Source organism: Grammomys surdaster, unplaced genomic scaffold, assembly GCF_004785775.1.
Source record: "Grammomys surdaster isolate TR1022 unplaced genomic scaffold, NIH_TR_1.0 133, whole genome shotgun sequence".
NCBI classification, from domain to species: Eukaryota; Metazoa; Chordata; class Mammalia; order Rodentia; family Muridae; genus Grammomys; species Grammomys surdaster.
Window position 1 is genome coordinate 90,417 of NW_021604591.1, and position 24,800 is coordinate 115,216.

The 24,800-nt window shown below is 43.7% G+C and overlaps 1 protein-coding gene across 1 annotated transcript in view; it reads right to left on the reverse strand.

Annotated features, from left to right (window-relative positions):
* The window catches only part of Aak1 (AP2 associated kinase 1), a gene marked incomplete at its 3' end in the record, with an annotated part of 115,541 nt that overhangs the window by 89,318 nt on the left and 1,423 nt on the right, over positions 1–24,800 (reverse strand). The window lies entirely within an intron of this gene.

Here is a 24,800-nt window from a genome sequence, read left to right on the forward strand (position 1 = left end):
CGGCGGCCGGCCGCCGCCTCTTGGGGGGCCCCCCCCCCCCCCCCCCCCCCCCCCCCCCCTCCGGCGCGGGGGGCCCGCCCCCCCCCGCCTGGGAAAGAGAAAGAAAGAAAGAGAAAAAAAAAAAGGTTATCAGAAAGTTAGACTTGGGAGCACATGCCTGTGGGGGTTTGAATACGAATGGTCCCCATAGACTCACAGATTTGAATGCTTGGTCACCAAGGAATAGCACTACTAGAAGGTGTGGCCTTGGTTAAGGAAGTATGTCACTGGGTGTGGGCTTTGGGGTTTCAAACGCTCAAGATAGGCCCAATGTCTCTTTCTGCTGCCTGAGATCCAGATGTAGAGCTCTCCGCTCCTTCTTCCGCTCCTTCTTCGGCACCGTATCTGTCTGCAGGCCATCATGCTGACAACGGACTGGACCTCTGAACTGTAAACCAGCTTCGAGTAAATGCTTTCCTTTGTAAGAGTTATCATGTTCATGGTGTTTCTTCACAGAGCTAGAACTTTGACTAAGCAATGCCTACTATCTCGGCAAAACAGCATTTGAGACAGAAGGATTTTTATCTTTCTTTCTGTTTGTTTTGTTTTGTTTTTTTGAGGTCAGTATGTTTCAAAAAGGAAAAGAAGGGGACTGGGGAGCTAGAGCTCGCAAGAAGGTCAGGGCCTATTTTTAAGTCAGGCAGCACAGTGGTATACTTGTAATCCCAGCAGTAGAGAGACAGAAACAGGCAGATCCCTGAGCCTTGCCGGCCAGCCTAGCCCAATCAGCAAGCTTGAAGCCCTAGTAAAGCCCCATTTCATAAAACAAAGTAAACGGTTGGGCATGATGGCATGTGCCTTTAATCCTAGCACTCGGGGCACATAGGCAGGGAGATCTCTATTAATTCAAGGCTGGCCTGGTCTACACAACAAATTCTAGGCCAGCCATGGTGACACATGAAAAGAAAGGAAAAAAGGTGAAGGGCAGAAGTTTCCAGAGCACAGCCAGGGAGGGTGGTAACTCTGCTTGCTTTTCTGAATTACTCCTTTGCTTCTTTCCTTCACTTTCCAGGCATGCTTTCCTCAACATGCTGGGCTTTCCCCATGTTTGTGACTACTTTACCCTTTCTCTGAAGCTTCTCTCCCACCATGTAGCGACTTGTCGGCCATGTATCTGACCTCCATGCCAGCTTAGATCTTTTCTCCACCATTTTCTTCCTCTGGGCAGGAGCTGAAAGTTTACAACTTGCCTACAGTGTGGGGGTTTTTTGTTTTAAACTCTTTTTTTTTAAAGATTTTATTTATTATATTTATATGAGTACAGTGTAGCTGTCTTCAGACACACTAGAAGAGGGCTTCAGATCCTATTACAGATGGTTGTGAGCTGCCATGTGGTTGCTGGGAACCATAGACTCAGGACCCCTGGAAGAGCAGTCAGTGCTCTTAAGCGCTGAGCCATCTCTCCAGCCCTGTTTTAAACTCTTAATAAAACAGACCTGTGCTTCAAAAAAAAAAAAAAAGAGAGAGAGAGAGAGCGTGCGCAAGTGAATGACTCCCAAGGGGGGGGGGAGGGAGAGAGAGAGAGAGAGAGAGAGAGAGAGAACGCGCACGGGCGTGAATGACTCCCAAGGATGAATGACTCCCAAGGATCAACAAGCAATGCTGACCTCTGGCTTCTATGTGTGCACCTGAACATGCACACATACATATGTACCCACACGAACACATATGCAAAGGAAAGGAGGAAGAAGAGAGGAGGAGGTTAGGGGAGGGAGGACTAGAAGAGGAGAGAGGGGAAGGGAGGGGAGAGGGGAGGAGAGAGGGGAGTGGAGGGGTAAAGCCAGACCTGACCTATTATCCCAGAACCTGAGGGGCAGGGGCAGAAACAAACAGATCAGAAATGTAAAGCCAAGGTTGGCTACATAATCCAAGAGCAGCCAGAGGGAGTGATGAATAAAAATGACCACCCTTCCTTTGTCCACAGAAAACTTACTCCAACAGAAACTGCCCTCATCTTTATCTGCATATACCAACTGCTTTTCCCTCTCTCCTGGTACCCTCCCACTGACACACCAATATGTTCAAGTGTGTCCCAATCTAAGCTACTGTGAGAGCTCCTTCTCTTCCCTATCTAAACTTCTAGAAGAAACAGTCTAGACAGGGTGTTCCTGCTCGCTGCCCACCCTAGTCACAGGTGTGTTTGCATCATCCTGAAACAGGTTTGGGAAGGCTGACTCCATGGTTGCCCAATCCTGAGGACTTGTCCTGTGTGTCATCCAACCACTTAGCATCTAGGGTCACATGTCTATAACAACTGCCAGCCGCTTTTTTCTCCCTACTTCTCTAACTTGGTCCTTCTGGGGAATCTACTACTAAACTTATTTACTTATTTGGTTTTTCAAGACAGAATTTCTCTGTCTCCCTGGCTGTCCTGGTACTTGTTCTATAGACTAAACTGACCTCAAACACAGAGATCCACCTGCCTCTGCCTTCCAGCGCTGGTATGAGTCACCACAACTGACTTCCTGCTAAACTTTAAATGCTATTCAACTTAGAGTTCACGCTTAGCTCACTGCACTTCTGAATCTTAATCCATGATGTTTAACTTCCCTAAATTCTCTTTACTAAAACTGATTTATTCAAAGCCTAAGCCCACTTCAATAAAGTAAAACGTTATCAGGCTTGGTAGTGCATATCTTTAAACCAGCATTAGGGAGGCAGAAGTGGGTAGATTTCTGAATTTGAGGCCAGCCTAGACTACATAGTGAGTTTCAGGTCAGCCAGGACTGCATCGTGAAACCTTGCACAAAAAAGAAAAAGAAAAAAAGGAGTATATGCACCCTTCACCCTCTCACTGCAGGATATTCCCTAGGGGATTAAAAAAAAAAAAAAAAAACAAGGAAGTATTTCCTATTTCTGCATGTTCTGCTGAGGATGAAGCATGGTGCTAAGAACATAATATTCTGCTCCACGCTGGAATGCTCTGAATTCAGGTCTACAGTAGAGTGGTGTGGTCGGAAATTTTTTTTTTTTTTTTTTGTTTTTGGAGACAGGGTTTCTCTGTGTAGCCCTGGCTGTCCTGGAACTCACTCTGTAGACCAGGCTGACCTCGAACTCAGAAATCCACTTGCCTCTGCCTCCCAAGTGCTGGGATTAAAGGCGTGCGCCACCATCGCCTGGTGAAAAAAAGACAATTTTAACAAGCATCAAAAAAAAAATCACAGCAAAAGTACAACTCAGTCAAGTTGAGACACAATAAAGTAGAGTTGAAGCTGGCTGTGCTTGCTTCAATCCCAGCACTCAGGAGAACTGTGAGTTCAAAACTGTTGTGGACAATGTATTAAGACCGTGTTCTAAATACAACAACAAAAATCAGAAACACCATGGAAAGCAAAACCCCTATGGATGTAGCATACGAGGCTTAGAGTGGTGCGTAACAGGGAAGAAGTGACCAGACAACCCCAGACTACAAACTGGTCATGACTTCAAAGCCTCGCTCTTTTCCCTTTCCTACATGACACCTCGGCGTGTCACCTACATTAACTAGAGACTGGCACGGCTCCCCTTCTACACTATCCTTCAGTCTCTAAATCCACTCAAGCCCTGAGGATGACGCAGAACGCTCACAGACACACCTCTCTGTTCCTGTTATCACTCTGCCCCAGCCCACAGCGACAGCTTTCTAAATGCTCTTCCGGCAGACTGCTCCTCAGGCTTCCAACCCTTCTAAGGATACTGCTGCTCAACCACACAACTCCATCAGAAAAACTCAGAACAGCTTCTAGTGTTCTCAGATAGCCTCCAAACCCACAGCTCTCTGGAAAGTAGGCCCTGCCTTTCCTGAGGCCTTTCCAACTGTTACCCTCAAAAAGATCATTTACGAAAAAAAAAAAAAAAAAGTTTGATTGTACAAAAACACACCACTAGCAAATGTAAATAACAAAAAACAACCTGCCACGCATACTACCAAATATTAGTCCCTTCTTGTTTCATTTTGGGTTTTTTGTTTTTTTTGGGTTTTTTTTGAAATGGTTTCTGTGTGTAGCCCTGGCTGTCCAGGAACTACCCAGCTGGCCTTGAACTCACAGAGCTCCACCTGCCTCTGCCTTTGAGTGGTTACACAGGCAAGACATGTACCACCACCACCACCACTACCACCACCTAACAAGGATTAAAGCCTTAAACATGGAAACAATTTCTATCAATCAGTAAGAAATGAGCATCCTAACAAGAATGTGAACAAAGGAACACAGAAATTTCAACACAAGAAACAAATGAAAAGAAAAAAAGCATGGAGGTATAAAGGAAGGAGACCCATCCAATCTTCTAAACATGACAGGCAAGACAGATATCTTTACAGGTTAACTTCCTGGAGAAAGGCTTGTAGTTTGTATTGAAAACTAAAACATGCCCATCTTTGGAGCCAGCAACTTAACATTCAAAAGTTACTCTAAGGAAGTAAAAAAACAAATGTCCAAAGCCTTTAAATGAACAAACAAACAAACAAACAAACAAACAAATAAATTCTCTGGCCCAGTCATTAAGACACTGCCAAGCATCTTGCTGCCAAGACCAGAGTTCAATCTCAGTGACCCACAGAAAGGTAGCAGAGAAGCAAGTCTCTTAAGTTGTTTTTTGAATTCCACATGGGCTATAGTATGCACACACAAGCACACATGTACAAGCAATAAATAAATAATAAAATTGGAAAAAAAATCCTGCCAGGGGTGGAGGCACATGCCTATATAATTAATTTCAGTGCCCTGGAAACTAGGACAAAACAGTAAGTTTAAGACCTGCTTGTGGTTACACAGCCAAGACTCTATCTTAAAAAATAATAATAATAAAATTAAAGAAAGTTCTATAGTGTTTTATAGTAACTATAAAGTAACCTAAATGTCTAAGAATAGGAGATCAGTTAAGTAAGTTGCAATACAGTAAACAATAGGCTCAGACAATGCTGCCAACCTGGGGGTATACTGACTAGTAATCCAAAGGAAAGTGACTAACAGTTCTTCTCTTTGCCTAGCTATATCTCTACTCTTACTTACTCCATTATTATTAAGGATTAATTAATAATAATTAAAACACCAAAAGAAAAACATTTTTATGAGACAGGGTTTCTCAGTGTGGCCTTGGCTGTCCTGGAACTTGCTCTGTAGACCAGGCTGGCCTCTGCCTCCCAAGTGCTGGGATTAAAGACATGCACCACCACCTCCCGTATCAATGAAATTTCTTCCATATCAATGAAAGATTCTGTTTGTTTTTTTGAGACAAAGCCTCTATGAGGTTTGAATTAGCCTTAAACTCATGATCCTTGGCCAACCAAGTACTTGTACTGCAGGTGTGTAACACTGGGCTCAGCTCAACCAAAGACCACATTTAAACCCATTCACTTTGTTGTTTCAAGGCTTCCAACCCCAAACACCAAATACCAGTTGAAACTCCCCTGATGAAACAAGCACACCAAGCACAGAACACTGGGTGATGGCTGTTACTAAACAGTCTGAGTAGAGTAGTTGTTAGTATTCTATCTAAACTCCACCTCCACAGTTATCTGGCAACAGCCAGGTATGCTCCTCACCACAGTTTCCTGGCAATAGCCAGGTAGGCCTGCCCACTATAAAAGGGGCTGCTTGCCCCCTCCTCTCTCTCTTGCTCTCTTGCTCTCCTGCTCTCTTGCTTCCAGCTTCTCTCTGTCCCCTCAACCTTTCCCCCTTCCCCTTCTCTCCATGTGGTCATGGCCAGCCCCTACTCCTCTACCTCTCTGTGCCCCCCCCACCTCTACTACCCTCCTGGGTCCCCTCCCCATGCCCTGAATAAACTCTATTCTATGCTATACTCTATTATATGCTCACGGGGAAGAGATGCCTCGGCATGGCCCGCTGAGACATCCCCTTCCATCATTGGTCTCCTTCCATCATTTCAGTAGTAGCTGGGGAAATTGCTCCATAGGAAACTATGCATTTAAGTGGACAAGCCTTGGTTCAAGCCCCATTGCTCAAGAGAGAGGGAGGGGAGAAATAACTAACACTGTAACAGTGCCTAGAACACTGCCTTACATCAAATGCATGATGTAAGGACAGGTAGCAAGAGAAGAAGGAAGGGCAGAAAGGCAAAGGAAAATAGAACCATCAGGGTAAGGCTGCAAGCACTGACACTGAGAGATTCTACACCCATGCACTTTCCTCTGCACATGTTGTCATCACAAGCCAGACCCTCAAACCATCACCCAGTCTGTCTCTTTTGTAGCACACAACTCTAACAAGCTTGGTCATCCAGTGTCTGAGTCCATAGCAGACCAAAAGCAGTAAGGAGTACTGCTAGTTCAGAAAGGCACACAGTTAACAGTCTCAAAGGGACAAAACCAGAAAACACCACGAACTCCCTACTTAGGGGCAAAGTGTCTTACATTAAGCAAAACTCCAAGACAGAGCAGTGGTGTTCTAGAAGCCCTGCACTTCAGAAGAAGAGCTGTACAGCAGACATTAACTCCGCCCTCTCAGAAGCATGAATGTGGAGTCGGTGCAGCCCTCCTGCAGCACTGGGCATGGCTGTTGCAGACAGGCTCAGGTGAAAGGCACTTTCCACCTCCAACAAGCTGCCTCTGTGGCACATCCTCTAAAGACAGGAATACACGACAAACTTCACAAAAAGCCTGCCCAAATACTAAAATGCCAGAAGCCAATAAACACCAAAGGAGCAGGAAAACTTGACCCTAATGAAGAGTGTGTGCGCACACATGGACAAACATATGCACAATTAAAAAGTAAAATGTATCTTTAAAGATGAAAAATAAAACAGCTCAATCAAAACATTTGCATATTTTAACTCAACACGGATTACAACCTAGGCTCTAGAAAGGTTTCAAATATATGCACATCATCTTGTTTATAAAGCTGAATGTTTCCTTTTCTTTCCTCTCTGTATTCCTTCCTTTTTCTATTTCCTCCCTTCATTCCTTCCTTTCTAACTAATATATGTAATTCCTTCATATCCCAAAAGCAATCTGCTGTTATTAATATTGTTAACCAGTCACAGTAATAAACTGCACTGTGACTGGTATCTGTTGCCCTCCACTCACCCCACAGATCCATTTCAACAGCTTTGAGGAACGTTCCATGTCCAAACCCTACGAACAGAAGCCGTCCTGTTGCAGATCTCCTCCAGCCTTCCTCTGTCACTTGTACTTGGCATTAACTTTTATCACCTCACTCTGTCTTGACTCTACTCTCTCTGCTCATTCTGCTGCTTCCCTCTCAGGGGTTACCATCCACTGCTGTTTGTCATTGAGCTTGCAGATAGACCAGGCACTATAGCAGGCATCAGAGACACAGCAATAAACAAGCTAGATTCCAGCTTTAGGCAGCTATAATTCTAGCAGGAGATAAATAAAAAGCAAAAACATTAGCTGATAAAGAGACAAAATAAATCTTAGTAGCTGGTGTGTGGTCCAGGAAAGTCATTCTGAGGTGAGACTGAAATGACAGGAACTAGCCAGGGGAAGAAGAGGAAGAGTGTCCCAGGAAAAGGGCCTAGACAGGCCTGTGACTAAATAGGAAACTATACACTATGATAAAAAAAAAAAAATGAGCTAGACCTGATGGAGCAAACCTTTAATCTTAGCATTCAGGACACAGAGGCAGTTGGAGCTCTATGAGTTTGAGGCCAGCCTGGTCTACAGAGAGGGTTCCAGGCTAGCTAGTACTACACAATTGACACCTTGTTTCAAACAAACAAAAAGAGAGCCAAGGATAAATCAGTATGACTAATAAGCAGATTAAGCTGGTTAATCTGGATATGGTGCTGTAGACTGACCTACAATCCTAGCACTTAGCTAAGTCAAAAGGACTAGTTTGAAGCTAGCCTGGACTAGAAAAGCTCAAGACAGATGGATGGACAGACAACAGAGCTAGAATAGGGGTCTGCAGAGAGGAGTTGGGGTTGAATGCAGTTTTACTCTTCTTCGTCCATCTGTCCTACTGCGGATCCTAAAGAGCCTGCCCTCAGTCTTCACTCACTCTGCAGGTAGCTTCCCTGTAAGGTTCCACCCCACCTTCCATCCATCCTATCCTGTGGTTGTTTGACCACCGCATCCAAGTCCTTCTCTAACACAGGCCACTGCTCTGGCAGTATCCTGAACTACATCTGCACTGGAGCTTTGTTGGCCTTCCTGCTAAAAGGTCCCAAACTAACCAAGCATAGTGGTTCATATTTGTAATCCTAGAATTTAGGAAACTGAGGCAGGTGGATTGACAGAAGTTCAAGGGTAGCTTGAGCTAGTTACAAGTGAGTTACAGTTCAGGCTAGAGGAAGTGTCTCAAAGCAAAGTAAAACAAAACAAGGCATCCCAAGATATGTCACTGCCTTTCTTTTGGACACTATTTTTACTTTTTAAAACTATTTTTAGCTGGGCAGTGGTGGCGCATGCCTTTGATCCCAGCACTTGGGAGGCAGAGGCAGGCGGATTTCTGAGTTCGAGGCCAGCCTGGTCTACAGAGTGAGTTCCAGGACAGCAAGGGCTACACAGAGAAACCCTGTCTTGAAAAACCAAAAAAAAAAAAAAAAAAAAAAATTATTATTTTTTACCAATAACAATAAATTCCATTGTAACTTAGCATTTGCCTTCTTCCCATGGGAATTACAAGTGAATTCTATATATGGGGAGGCAGGGTCTATGCAGGTGAGTGCTAGGAACTGAACCCTGTCCTCTGCAAGAGGACTTTGTGCTTAGCCATCTCTCTGCCCATTGTCACTTTATCAACACCGTCATCTGCCTGGCCACATAAGCCAGAAACCCACGCTCCAGCTCCTTGTCCTCTCCCCTCTCATCACCTAATGATTAACACTAATCTTTCTAAGTTTCTGGGAAAGATCCAGAAAAAAGTAAGAAAATAAGTACAAAAGAATCTTTCACCTCCACTAAGAATAATTCCCAGAATCCATAGCCCAAACACAAGGCAGGCCACAGCTAAAAATTCAATTCAGGAATGTTGTCTTAATCCTAGCTACACAGGTCTGTCCCTTCAATCCAATCAGCCCCACCTGACCCTCTCCCTCCCAAGTCGCCTCAACAGAAATCCTAGAACTTCAAAACAAATGAGACAGAAGAAGCCTTCAGGATCATCCACAAACTCAGAGAGGAGGAGACTATGCCCTAGACTGCTAGAACGAGCCAACCACCCAGTTCCTGGCCTCATACAGTTGTCTGTTCATATCCTAGGAACCAACCCTAAGACTTGAATGTAGACTCTGAAAGCATCCCATCATGTTAGAAATCACCCTGTAATTTCTAAGTAAGGATATAGCCACTTAAATAATGCATTTATACTTGCTCTGAGCTATGCTTTCAAAGCTTCAAAGCAGAAAGACTTCATCCACCTTTTGAGAAAAATCTCCAGCACCAAAAAAGGAAAAAAAAAAAGTTTTACAAGTGAATTGTCACAACAGGTCAGACAGCCCGATAGAGATGAAGCTCACCAGGCAAGCCACTAGCCCAGGTTTGCTGTTGATACTCTTTCCATTTCCCTCTCCTAGCCCACAGGAACAAAGAACAATATGTGTAGGAGGAGTTAAGGTGGGAGGAGTTAGGAGAGGAAGAGGAAAAAGGAAGAGGAGGAGCGAGAGAGGGCAGAGATGTAGGAGGATGGTGAGCCACGCAGGTATGGAGAGCAGTGTGGGTAACTACTTTTATTTAGCTTAGCTAACTGGGAAACAACTCTCTTTGTATGGGCATATTGTTATTGAGCTTTACCAAACATATAAAGCCTTTGATTAATCTTTAAGCATTAGAGTCTCATTTTTTTCTACCGGGCCCGCGTGGATGGCGAGATGGTCTGGGCAATGCCCAGCCTTACAGAGACAGCATGGAAGATTGGCAAAGCCATCTCCCACGCTGACGTCTTGTGGGTGGCAGGGCTGGTGTTTCTGGCTGGCCATTTCTAGCTGCAGTGCACATGTGGCCTCCGACCAAGAAACATGGCAGCTGAGCAAGGCAGAGCCTCCACAGCTTAGATAGTCGGCCTGAGCCAATGGCCAGTTTTTAAATAATTACTTCAACAAATGTGTGCCATGCTCTAGGGGCTGCATTCACTGAGTTCAGGTGCTACCTCTCTAACTTCATGCTAACACTCAGCTGCTCTTCAGTGTTAGTCCCTTCCATCTCCACAACTACTCCCCACTCTCTTCGAGGTCTCCCTCCCTTCCCTGTTACACCTAGAGCAGATCTAACTGCTACTTCTTGCCCCCATGACCACTACCACAAATGTAGACTGAGCACCACAGCTATAATTTACTGCAGGTCAATACTCAACAGGAAATGAATAAAAACATATCCTTTTCTTAAATGTGCTTTCAGTAATGTTTGAGTTTTGATACCTGGCCTAGTCTTCAACTTTGTAGTGTAGCCGTAGAGTTTTAGAGTTCCTTTGTACAGTTAAGATACTTACATCTCTGCTCTTGAGATGAACAGTACCAGGGGGCCACAACTGAACCCATCCATGAAGGATTTCTATGACTTTCTGGAAGATGTTCCATTTTGCTTTGCATTTGTTATTCCTCAACTTTACTAAAACTACAGTCTCCAAGTTCTAATCACTGTAAAGCTCCCCAGCATAGATCTGTTGTGTTATTGGAACAGGGTTACAGGAGAGGCTATATCTCAAATCTAGTCCTGCCTGGCTGCCTCCAAGTTAGATCTATCCTAATTTTCATTCAGCTAATTTGTTTCTCTAGTACCAACTGTTACATTGTTAAATCAGGAAAGTCTTGATTTGAATACAAATTAACTTACAGCCCATACACTGATACTAAAGAAGTGATTATCTCAGCACTTGGGAGGCAGAGACAGGCGGATTTCTGAGTTCGAGGCCAGCCTGGTCTACAGAGTGAGTTCCAGGACAGCCAGGGCAACACAGAGAAACCCTGTCTCGAAAAACCAAAAAAAAAAAAAGTGATTATCTAATACTTTAAAGTGGATACAAATTAAATAGATAAAGCACAAAACAAAAACCCTCAAAGATTATGGGGCCTACACAGTCACCACTGCCAGTCAGAATGACAGACACTCATCATGATTTCATTGGTTGAATGGGGAAGAGAAATGTATCCCAATACAAGGGACACCAGGGAACAAACATTGGCAAGAGCTCAATCCTGGTGCAGGGTGGTCATTTCAGCTACTAAGCAAGTTGAAGGAGGTGGAGCCCAAGATCTAGACCTACCTGGGCTATCCAGTGAGCTCAAAACCACTCTAGGCAACTTAGTAAGACATTTCAAAAAGAAGCCTGAAGGGCTGTAGATATATTAGTTAGCAAGCAAAAGGACCTGAGTTTGATCCCTAGAACCCACATTTTAAAAAGCAGAGCATGGTGAAAAGGGTTCATAATTCCAGTGGAATGGAGACAAGCAGACCCCAGGGCTTGCTGGTCAGCCAGCTTAGCCTACTTGGTAAGCTCCAGACCAATTCCAGACTCCAACTCTAAACAAAAAAACAAAACAGGTGGTGTTGGAAGGATGACACCCAAAGTTGAACTAGTAACTCCACACATGTGCATATGCCAACACATCTGCACACATGCACATGCACACTCAGGTAGCATGTGACCCATACTTGTAATCCAGGCACTTGGAACATGGAAGCAGGAAGATCAGATTCAAATCACCTGCAGCTACATAATAAACATGTCTAAAAGAAAATGAAACAGCCAGGTGGTGGTGGCGCATGCCTTTAATCCCAGCACTTGGGAGGCAGAGGCAGGCGGATTTCTGAGTTCAAGGCCAGCCTGGTCTACAGAGTGAGTTCCAGGACAGCCAGGGCTACACAGAGAAACCCTGTCTCGAAAAACCAAAAAAAAGAAAAAAGAAAACGAAACAAAGTTGGGTGAGGAATCTATTTCAGTTGGTAGAGTACTTCCTAGAATACACAACGTCCTGGGTTTAATCCCCAGAACTATATAAACTGGACATGATGGTACATACCTGTAATGTAGAGGCAGAACTAGAGTCATCCTCAGCTACACATGGGGTTAGAAGTTAGCCTAAAGTACAAGAGATGCTGATTCAAAAAAAAATGAGGTTGGAAAAGCGGCCCAGCAGTTAAGAGCAGTCCCTATGTTTGCAGAAGGGGTTCAGTTTCCAGCAGACCATGGCAGAGTATATAACTCCAATTCCAAGGGATCCAGTGCCTTCCTCTGGCCTCTGTGGGCATTAGGCTGCACAAAGCACACTTATATACAGGTAGATAAAACACTCATACACACACAGAATAGATAAATAAATCTTTTTTAAAAGAGTTTTAAAGGAGTTGGGCAATAGGTCAGTGGCAGCATTTGCCTACATGCATGGAGCTCTAGGTTCGATCTCAAAGAGCTAAGCTCATGCTAAAGGGAAACACAAGATCAAGCGGGCTGCCGTGCTGTCAACCTTCCTGACACGATGGCTCTGGGAAGAGAGGCAGTCAGAGCATCAAGTGTCCCTTTCCTCACACAAGGGCTTATGGATGTGTATCAGACACATGCCAGGTATGTTAATACACAGCAAAACAAATATTCCCTCAGGAAAACAGACTTTATACAACCAAATATTAAGAATTACTTATTCAGAGATTGCTAACCAAGAACATGCCAGGCCTACGCTAAGTGCTCTAGATACATTCTTTCAGCTAATCTTATAAAAACCAACCAGGTTTTGAATTTTAAGAGAAAAGCAGGTCTTAGGAGTCAGCCAGCACCACAGGGATGACCTAGGATTCAAGCAAAGAGCAGCCTACCTCTACTGTCCATGTTTATGACCTCAGTCAGTCCCCATTGTGCTAGCCAAGGTGCAAAGGGAAACACAGAGGCAACCCCTCTACTTCAGCAGGGCAGAAGAGGACAGAGCACTGGAAATCAGGCTTTCCCAATCACTGCTGTATGATATACACTCTCTGGCCAAGCCAAGATTTTTCCACAGTCAAATGGCCTAATAGAATCATCTCTTCCAGTACAGCCCCCACCAACCTGTCACCACTCCACCCCACATCAAAGTTTCCAGAATGTTAAAGAGAAGGGGACAAAGGCCTGAGGAATAGGGTTAGGTTACCCCTGGGGAAAACTAAACAAGTTTAAAAACTTGTGATAGAAGCAACACTTCCAGCCCTGGCCAGATGAGCCAAACAGAGAAAAGGCTGAGTCAGCAAGAGCCAGAGACCAACCACCTTCCCCCACACAGTCCATAAGACCCCAAAGTCCTATCTCTTCCCTGTCCGCATAGGTACCCGTCACCACCTAAACCTCCTTTTCACAGGAGTACCAAAACCACAATCAGTCCCAGGGCAACAGCTCTGAATGACCTTGTACACTGCCATCAGGCAACTGGCACAGCTGTGGACTGCTCTCATCGACATTTTAGACGCCTGTAATCCCAGCTGATAATCTGGCGTCAATGTCATGCCCTGCCCTCTCAACAACCTAGGGATGCCATCAGCGATAACCTCTCAACTTCTCAGAAGTCATACGTAACACTCCAGGTGGCACTGCCGTCCACTGTCTGTCTGCCAAGGTTAATTCAACCTATGAGGAAAATGGCAGCTCAAGCTGACTCAACCATATCTGACCTCACACGAAACCCCAAGGTATTAAAAACAATTTTTTAAATTACATTAGTTTTTCTGTATGTGTGTGGGCAGGTTAAGCAGCTCGCTGCATGTGGAGGTCAGAGACAACTTGTATTATGAGTTGAGTCTTTCCCTCCACCACATGGGTCTAGGGGTTGAGCTCAGGTAGTTGGGGTTGGCAGAGAACATCTTTATTTGTTGAACCACCATGCTGGCCCAAAACTCTCAAGTTTTTAGTATTTCAACTTTTTTTTAGCTGAGATTTGCCCTTTGGCAGGGTGGAGACCTAATTCAAAAGAACTCCTATTTGTCACAATAGGACAGGTATGTGTATTTCTGTCATTTAGCAGGATATGGTAGAGTGTTTGCCTACAACTCATAAGCCCCAGTTCACTCTCCACTAGAAAACCACAAAATAAACCCTCAACAAAGAATCACTGAGCCCCCAGATCTCACTACTACCATGGCAGCACAACACGGTGTGGTGACCAAGGTGGTTAACAGAAAGTTGGTGTGGCTCAGAAGTACCCAATGCATGTGACTTCAGGTAAGTGGATTTAAAGACTTTACTTTCTTAGAATCAATAAACCAGCAACTTTTCCCATTCTTTTTAAAACCCTTAGTTCTCTGCATAGACTAAGCTCTTTTACTTTTTTTTTTTTGGTTTGGTTTGGTTTGGTTTGGTTTGGTTTGGTTTGGTTTGGTTTGGTTTGGTTTGGTTTGGTTTGGTTTGGTTTTTCGAGACAGGGTTTCTCTGTGTAGCCCTGGCTGTCCTGGAACTCACTCTGTAGACCAGGCTAGCCTCGAACTCTCGAACTCAGAAATCTGCCTGCCTCTGCCTCCCAAGTGCTGGGATTAAAGGCATGCGCCACCACCGCCAGGCTAGACTAAGCTCTTATAGGAACAAGCCAGTAACCCCAGTAACCCCGTGATAGTAAGAAGACCAGTCTTAGAAGGTCCTTGATGAAGTCAGTGGTAACAGTATCCTAATCCTCACTAATACAGATTTAGAACTTAAACTTTCTCTCCAAATCTTTCCATCTCAATGCTGCAGTTTGAAAGTATTCCTCCAAAGTCTGTATGTTGGGTTCCAGTCACCAGGATGGTGGTACAAAAAAGTGAGGTCTTCAGGAGATGAATCTCAAGAGGAAAGCCCTCAGAAAAGAGATGAGGGCCCTTATAAAGGGGTGCCAGAAAGTTGTCCTGTCCATTCCTCCCTATGAGGAAACATGGCAAAGCAAGCAGTTCCCAGAAGAGAACTCTAACCAGAATCCACCATGCCACTCTGCTTGTACATCTCTAGCCTCCAGCACTGAGAAATAAAACTGTCTTGCTTACAAGCTACCCAGCTTATGGAATTTTGTTACAGCAACCCAAAGAGTCTTAGACAATGAGTATCCCTAAAATACTGTACAAGTATCCCTGGCTTAAGGAGGGCTAGAGAGATAGCTCAGTGGTTAAGAGCCCTGACTGCTCTCCCAGAGGTCCTAAGTTCAATTCCCAGCAACCACATGGTGGCTCACAACCATCTGTAAGTGGATCCAATGACCAGACTCTTCTGGTGTATCTGAAGAGTGACAGTGTACTCATATACAATTAAATAAAGTTTAAAAAAAAAAAAAAAAGCTCACAAAGCGGTTTACTTGAGAAAGGCATATAATAAAGATGAAGAGTGTTATGGAAGGCGCCAAGGGCATCTCTCTGTTCACTAGTGCAGGACGTGTCTACAGCAGGTGTACAGAACTGTTTACTCCATTCCTGTTACTGACAGGAAAAGTGAGTATTATCATTATGGAAAAAAAAGATACTAGGCCCAGGTACAGTGGCCACACCTTTAATCTAAGCATTCAAGAAGCAGAGGCAGGCAGATCTCTGAGTTCCAGACTGGCCTGGGAGACACTGTTTTTAAAAAACAGAAGAGGCTGAGGATTTAGCTCAGTGGTAGAGTGCTTCACTAGGAAGCATGGGTTAGGTCCTCAGTGCTGGGGAAGGAGGGTGGGGTGAACAGAAAAAAAGTATTAATACAGGGGAGAATTATCTGGAAGGATCCTGCAATGACAGCTGGGTCAAATTCTTTTGTCAGTGTGGCTTTGGGAGAGTCATTTAACCATTCCAGCTACTGTCTTCTCACCTGCACAGTAATAACTGTCGTCCTTATCTGCTAGCTATGTTGTAAGAACAAGTGAGAGAGTGCAATACTCTATAACTGTGAGAGCCTTCAGGCTTACTGCGCATCTCAACTACATCTGAGCTTCTGAGTTGGCATGCCTAACAGAGAAGCCATGAAGATTTGGCTTCTGGCTTTCTAATAGAAACAACATGATTAATGCCCAAGAAACAAGAGGTCACTAAACAGGATCCACTGCAGTGCTGGGGTGTGAAGCATAGTCTCTAAATTCTGAAGGAGTTAGAGAGGAGAGATCAGTGAGGACTGAAACGTTAGAAAAGCTGTGAGCATAGATCTTTTCCTGGAATTCATCCTTTGAGGAGCCCTGCTTAGGAAACATCTCTAGTTCAGCATGCTTGATGTGCTCTCGTCTGCTCTCTGCAAGGTAGAGATAAGTATTTTCCATCTCCTGAGGAACAAAAACAACTGAGGAACACCACTCTGGACCAGAGCTCTTCAAATAGTATGTCTGAGACAACCCACTGAGCTACAGATAGGAAAGTACATTTTTATTTATATTTATCCTCATCACAGAAAATAAGATTATCAAGAAAAAGGCAACCCAAAAACTATAGAAAATATTTGCAAATCTTCTGCTTGAAAAGATTAATATCTAGAATGCAGAGATTTCTTAAGCAAATAAGTAAACAACTGATTCAAAAAATGACCAAAGACTTTAATAAACATTTCTTCAAAAAGATACACAGATAGATAATAAGCACATGAAAATGTTCGACATCACTAATTATTTGGGAATTACAAAAAAATCAAAACTACAATGAGACAACATATTTAACACCTATTAAGGCAGTTACCATTGCAAACAGAAAAAAAAGCCAGGCCTAGTGGCACAGGCCTGTACTTTTTCAGCTTTCAGATGACAAGGGAGAGTTCAAAGTCACCTTGGGTTACCCTGTCTCTAAAATAACAATAATACTGGACATATTGGTGCATGCCTTTAATCCAGCTCTGGGAGGTAGAAACGGGAGCGGATCACTTTGAATCCACCGGTAAGTTTGAGACCAACCTGGTCTATACAGTGTCTATATAGTGTCTATATAGTTCCAAAGAGCCATGTGAGACCCTGTCTCAAAATCCAAAATCAGTAAATAAATGAAACAAAAATAATAATAATTAGCCAGGTGGGATGACAAATGCTTGTAAGCCAAGCACAGGGGAATTGATGAAGTAGAATCAGGACTTAAGGTTATTCTCAGCTACATTCCAGGCCAGACTGGCCTACATGAGACTTTGACTAAAACGGTAAAAACAAAAACTGGGGCTGAAGAGATGGCTTAGCAATTAAGAATGCTTACTTTTGCAGAGGACCGGAGTTCAGTTCCCAGTACTCACATGAGATGGCTCACAATTGCCTGTAACTATAGCTCTACCAGTACCACGTACACATGGCATGCAGTCACATAAACACATCACATACACATGGCACACATTCACATAAACACATCACATACACATGGCATACATTCACATACATACACACCACATACACATGGCACACATTCACATACATACACACCACATACACATGGCACACATTCACATAAACACATCACATACACATGGCACACATTCACATACATACACACCACATACACATGGCACACATTCACATAAGCACACCACATACACATGGCACACATTCACATATATACACACCACATACACATGGCACACATTCACATAAACACATCACATACACATGGCACACATTCACATAAACATCACATGCACATGGCACACATTTACATAAACACACCACAAACACATGGCACACATTCACATAAACACACCACATACACATGGCACACATTCACATAAACATACCACATACACATGGCACACATTCACATAAACATACACCACATACACATGGCACACATTCACATAAACACATCACATACACATGGCACACATTCACATAAACATACACCACATATGCATGGCACACATTCACATACATACATACCACATACACATGGCATACATTCACATAATCACACATACACATAAATAAAATAAAATCTTTAAGATAAAACTATCAAAGGAATAACTAAGCTCCTTGGGCACTATAGATAGCATGTAAGGCTTCAGGGTATCTACAGAACACAACATGATAATCTCTCACAGACCTGATACAAGAATCATGGGAGGCCCAAAAGGATGAATGCAAAGATGCTTGCTGCCAAGCCTGACAACCTGAGTTCTGTTCTTCGATGCCATGTGGTAAAAAAAGAAAAACAACCCCTACAAGTTGGCCTCTGACTTCTGAACATGCACTCAGACGGGTGTACAACATATACATATACACACATACACACATACGCTAACTTACACACACACACACATACACACACGCTAACTTAAAAAAAATTTTTGACCCAGCAACTCTATGTATATCCCCAAATAATTCAATGCAGTACCTCAAAGAAAAGTTTCCACAACCATGTTCATAACTTCACTACATAAAGGTGGGATCAATTTACTAGGCCATCAACAAATGAATAAGCAAGTAAAATGTGAAATATATGCACAACAGAGTATCATGGAGCCTCAAAAAAAATAAAGACTAAACTACAACATGGATGAACCTTGAAGGCATGCTAAGTGAATAAGCAAGTTACAAAAGGCAAACAGTCTACGGTTCCACCAGAAGTACATACAAGTATTTGTCAAAGTAAGAGACAGAAAGGAGAGAAAGGGAGGTAAGTTAGGTGCACAACTTCCGCCTCACGAGAAAAAAGCATAAGGAGGAAAACATGTGGTGGCTTTAATCTATGAAGGCAGGGAACACCAACCAACTGCGCACTCAGACAGTTATGAAGGCAGAATTTGCTAGGAACACTTTTTTATTATTATTTTGTTTTGTTTTTTGAGACAGAGTCTCATTATGTAGTTATCGCTGCCAAAACTCAGAGAGATCTGCTTGCCTCTGTCCCCCAGCACTGCATTAAAACACACATGACAACACCCTGCCTGCTAGATATGATTTTACAACAATCCAAAAGGGAAGAAAAACAAACAAAAAGCCCTGGACATGGTGGTACAACTCCCTATTACTCCAGCACTACTGAGAAACTGAACAGGATGGTCAGGAGTTCTAGGTCATCCTGAGCTACTTAACAAGTTCACGGTCAGCCTTGACTACAAAAGACTGTCTAAAACAAAAAATGAAACAAACAGAAAACTAAGATTTTTATCTTTTAATATGAAATCACTAATGCCTAAAGCCGGTACTCTCATTCACTCCTGAGTCTCACACTATAAGGGTAGCGGTGGCAGCCCTCACCCACTGGGAGAAATGTGCTTCATGTGGGCATGGGTAAGTGGATTTACAAATTATATTGTTTTGAATGAATTAGCCCTCATAAAACAAAGAGGTGTAACAAGATTTTCTGGAACCCTTGGAATAAGGCAGCACAGGCATGATGAGCAATAGTACTGGAGCCCCACCACATCCCTCTGCTGTCCTCTCACCCCGCCATGGCTTACAAAACAGCTCACCAAAACCTTGCCATTGTTTAGAAATGGACTGCACAGCCTGTGCTGACGATGAAGCTCACCTTAAGTATACACCATACTTTCAGACAGTGTCAAGTGACAGCAGGACATGAGCATGACTTCCAAGTCACACAGATGAGGGAAGGTATACTTTAATGTAACTCCTATTCTCCACAGCTTTAGAGACCACTGACCTAAACCTACACCAACAAATAGCACTTTCTGTGATAAGAAACTATTGGTCCTGTCTACAACTGCAAGCACTAATCACAGATGGCTTTTCAGCAACTAGCACTTAGCTAGTGTGTCTGAAGTGTTGTGATTTTGTTTAATTTTGGATAATTTAAACAGCTATCTCCAGTTGAGGGTACTTTATCAGACAGCACATCCATAGGCTACAATTAGATTACAGCCTCAGTCTCAAAACGTACATCTTGTCTTTGGTCATGTTATCCCCTCTGCCTAGAATGTTTTCCTGATCTTATCTATCTGGTAATAACCTCTCGTTTTTCAAGGCATACCTTAAATGTCACTGTTTAGCTTTCTTTCCTTGGCTACTCACCCCTCACAAGATAACTGCCCTCACCCTTTTACAGGCACCATTTCAATATGTACAGCAATTTCTCCCATGTCTCAAGATGATGACTGAGTTCCTGAAGGCAGACACCTGTGCACAGCATCTGCTCAGCAACACTCACGGGGTAAGCATCTCCAGGTCACACCATAATAGGTCCACAAACAAATCGGCTCAGAAAAGTAGACTGTACCCAGGGCTTGCTACTTCACTGGCTAAGACTTAAGCAGGCTCAGAAGGCACCTGTCCTAGAGTAGCACACAGAGGTGGACATTGGTCCTGGTCCCAAGTGTCTACTTTCAAATACTACAAATAAAAATACATTTTCAGTTGTTTTAATGTTTATAAAGCCACCCACCATCTTAGCCACTGAGGTACAATAGATGCCTCCCCATGTATTCTCCCACTTGAAACCCATGTGTTCCTGCTTCATCTCTCATTTAAATGAGCTTGACTTTGTCAGAAAGACCAAAGGAGAGGTTCTGACCATAGCAACTGCATATCCTGGACTTCATTTCTGAATTCTGGATTTGGCTATATTTAGCAAAGCTATAAGCATCATCTTGCCCAAAACCAGGAAGACACCATTCACAAGCCACCCCCTGAAAATCTGCATTGCCTGTAAAAACCAAGATTTCCCAGCAGGCAAAGTCATCTGAAATGAGGGATCAAAGTGGTATCTGTGTCAAGAAAGGGACTCAGGAGTGTCTAACTAGTCTCTCTGCCTGGTGCTCAAGGATCCCCAGAAACTATTTCTTCCCTTTCCCATCTGCTCTAGTCAAACATGCTCCCTGCCCTGTGCATTCTTCTCTTGACATTGGTAACCTTGAGCCCACAACCCCCCTCCTGCATGCTTCTGCTTGACTTCTTGACTCTTAGGACACTCTGAGACACTCCTTTTACACATTTTACTGTGCCTTAGCACATGGCTTGGGCACAGTAAGGGGGCAAGTACATACTTGTAGCCTCCTGATAGTTCTTCAAAAAGCATAGAGCCACTGAAGGAAGTGAGCAGCAAACATATCCAAATATATCCTAGGGAGCAGATATACAAGAATCTCACTTTATCCCACCTCCAAATAAACACACCCTGGGCTTCCTTTCCTTGAGGCTGGAAGGAAACTTGTACCAAAACAGTGACATCAACCAGTCAGTATTCCTGACCTCATCTTCCATTTCACCATTCCATATTTTTGCACATGCCATCCCCCTCTGCCTGGGACGCCTCTGGTAACAGGACTGGAACACTTACTGAGTAACTGCCACCTATTCAAACCGCCCCTTTCTCCCTATCACCTTTGAACCACGGGACACTTATTCCAGGGTTACTTGTAACTTATTGGTCTCATGACGCATCCAGATTTTTTCTGGAACCTAATGGAAAAGCACAAATAAATGGTTCCCCAGATGAATGCACAGATGTACTACCAAGACATTTCAACTGTGTGATATGTGAGCCGGTGAGGAGAGGTTGCACACATTTTGAAGCATTTCTACCTTGCTCTGCAGATGGGGGATGAGGGAAGCTTCTGACAGTCTTGGTTCTCATCAGCCCCAGAACTGGATTCTTTTTGTGCAGGTGAGTAAGTTCTGTGGAGCCTGCTAGTCCACCTTCTGCAGAACTGATACAGCTCCGGAATGCCACCTTGGGCACAGCAAGTATCCAATATTTACTTACTGTTTAAAGTTTAGATATGGCCGGGCAGTGGTGGCGCACGCCTTTAATCCCAGTACTTGGGAGGCAGAGGCAGGCAGATTTCTGAGTTCGAGGCCCGCCTGGTCTACAGACTGAGTTCAAAGACAGCCAGGGATACACAGAGAAACCCTGTCTCGAAAAAACAAAAACAAAAACAAAACAAAAAGTTTAGATATAAGGCTTTAAAAAGCCAAGGAGTATGACAAAATTACTGTGTCTAAGCAATGCTCTAATTTCCCCAATGAGCTCATTCTAGAAGCTTAAGCCAAATCTTCCCTTGATAGCACATGCCTATTAACTTAGACACGGTTTATCATCTCCTACAGGTATCTTCAATAAGAAAGCACTCAGCCTAGAGATGCTCATATCCCTCTAATTCATGACTGAGGCTGATCTTCCTCCAGACAACCACTCCTCCAGGACTAGTAGAGAGCCAGTCTAGCAAGGCTGCCACTGCCACTGTCGCTGGAGATGGCAGCCCAGCAGTCCCCTCTTCTCCAGCACCTGATTCCTGGAGTTCTGGCAGTCTCCTACTATGAAGCACAAACCAATACCCACTGGAGAAAAGGAAATTGTGAATAGGATGTGGTGATAATCAGGTCTGCGTTTGAAAACTCCCACTGTCACCACCCTATGGCCTGGTCACTGCCTGGGGCACTTGGTATATAACTCTACCACAGCAACTCTGGCTGGAACTGGTGGACAGGTCAGAATCTGAGGACTCAGAAAAGAGAAACTAGGGAAGAGGTACTGCTCCCCAAACAATACCTCAAAGAGCATCGGACTCATCCCAAAGAGGAACGAGGAGACTACTTTAGACTGTCCCAGTCAAACCAGCCTTCACCTGCTCCCCACTCACCTTTAACTCTACATACACTGGGTAAATATCAGCTACCATTTATTGAATTAATCACGTTGAAAGTGATAAATTCCTCATATACACTGTTATACTAAGTCCTCAACACCATCCCACAGGGCAGTGGAACTTGGACTTTAGCTTACATCAGATTTTCCCCAGAACTTGCTAAACTTCCATACCTACAACCTATAGAGTAATGTGTCAGAGAGATCTTCATTTCTGTTTGTTTGTTTGTTTGTTTGTTTGTAGACAAGGTTTCTCTGTGTAGCCCTGGCTGTCCTGGAACTCACTCTATAGACCAGGCTGGCCTCGAACTCAGAAATCTACCTGCCTCTGTCTCCCAAGTGCTTGGATTAAAGGCGTGCACCACCACTGCCCGGCCGAGATCTTCATTTCTAACAAGCTCTCCTGCGGAATATCTTGACCTAAGTTGTGTTAACTGTTAAAGAAAAGAAAGAGAAAAAGAAAGAAAAGGAAAAAGAAATAAACAAAAGATTCAGAGAGCCAGCAAAATGGTTCCCCAAGAAAAGACACTTGTCACAAAAGTCTGACAATCTGATTCTATCCCCATGTAAAGGTAGAAGGAGAGAGCTAACATCACAATGCTGCCCTCTAACCTCCACACACAGTGTGGCACATGTACATACAAACGTGTGCACAACACGCATGCACAATATAGTAACAGTAGTAATAATAACAATAAATACTTCTTAAAACAGATCCAGGAAATGGTGAGCTGGCTCAGAGAAAACACACACACACACACACACACACACACACACACGATGTAAAATGTTTAAAAACAAAAAACTACAGGATCTGTGGCCATAAGCACACTACTACATGTACAAATGTATTTCTTTTCTTCCTAGATTGACTGGCAGTTTTCTAAAGGTAGCCATCAGGACTAGGATGTAGCTCGGGGTAGAGCCACCTGACTACTATGCACAAGACAAGCATGGTCCACAGCACCTCAGTGAAGTTCACTGGCTAATTAAAAAGGCAGGCATCATACTTTAGAGTTTATATCTCTTACCCCTTTCAAAACCTAGTAGTGTCTTTCAACTCAGTAGTGCCACATAAATACTGACTCCTCCATATCCACACACTTCAAAGGCCACAAGTGAAGCTCAATCATAGCCAGAAAATTTGCCAGACCAAATTTTAAATGCGACACTTCATACAGCCTGAGCCCATACTGACACCACACTGGCTCATTCCATAAAACACGTCTTGGATCCCTAACACTGAGGGATCCTAAGGACAAGATTTGAAGCTACTGAACCCTAGTTTACTCTCATGGTGACACTAATGAGCCTATCACTCACTGTCCATTTTCTACCTCTTCAAACTGCTCTGAAATTCTAACATCTAGTTAAACTTCATGTCCCCAGAGCCTAGCACAGAACTTGCCACACCATAAGCACTGTGTGACTGCTGGCTAAATGAATAAATGAATGAATGAACAGTTTTAAGCCCTAAGTTCTACTTTTTAAAATATCAGAACGCACAATGTGCAGCTCTCAGGATGAATCCCACGGAAGCCTAGAAAACAAAGGCTGATTTTATGTTTTCTCTTTCCCACCACTCTTCCAAGATTCAGAGAATAAGCAAAGCTTAGGGCAACACGTGACGACACAACATCCTAGTTGAAAAAAATGTTCCTGGGCTCTAAGGCCATCCTCCTGATCCTCCTTCCCTCCCCCTCCATTCCTCCCCACCTCTCCCCCCCCCCTCTCTCTTTCTCTCTCTCTCTCTCTCCACCCACTGCAGTCAAGGACTTTGGCTACAGGATAAGAGTCAGCTCAATTCCAAGGTACAGATCTGGCAGCAGACATAGAAGCATCTCCCACCCTGCAACAGAGTCAAAGGAAAGGTTCAGAAAGGATTGTGACTCAGGCCTAGATTAAGTCCAGTTGGAACAATACTGAGAATGGGGGAAAAAAACAGTAATTTCACAAAGAAATTATCAGATATCTCTTCAAAATTGTGCTTTTTAAGTACAGGCTTCCATGTACCCTCAGATACCTGGCCTTGTCGAATCCAGTACTTACACAAACTAAGTCAAACACAGCTCCTGCCTCTTCTCACCCACCCGTCCACCACCCAACAACACTCACCATGACAGGCATTTCCTAGGCCCAGGTAGAGATCCTTTCTTCAACCTCAGCTTGCAGAAGTCTCCTTTTCAAAGGGGCCTCTTGGCTCTCACTCTTCCTTCCCTAGCTAATAAACTATACCTCCCACCATGTTGCCTTCACCGAGGCCTCCCCAATACCCAACCCCTGGCAGTCTGTAACGCAACCTACAGCAGGCTCGTCCTAGCCAATTAGTTCAAATTGCTTCATGCCAAGGAAATTGCTGCTTTTATTAAAAATAAAAGCACACTAAGCAGGCAATGAGCTGTGAAAA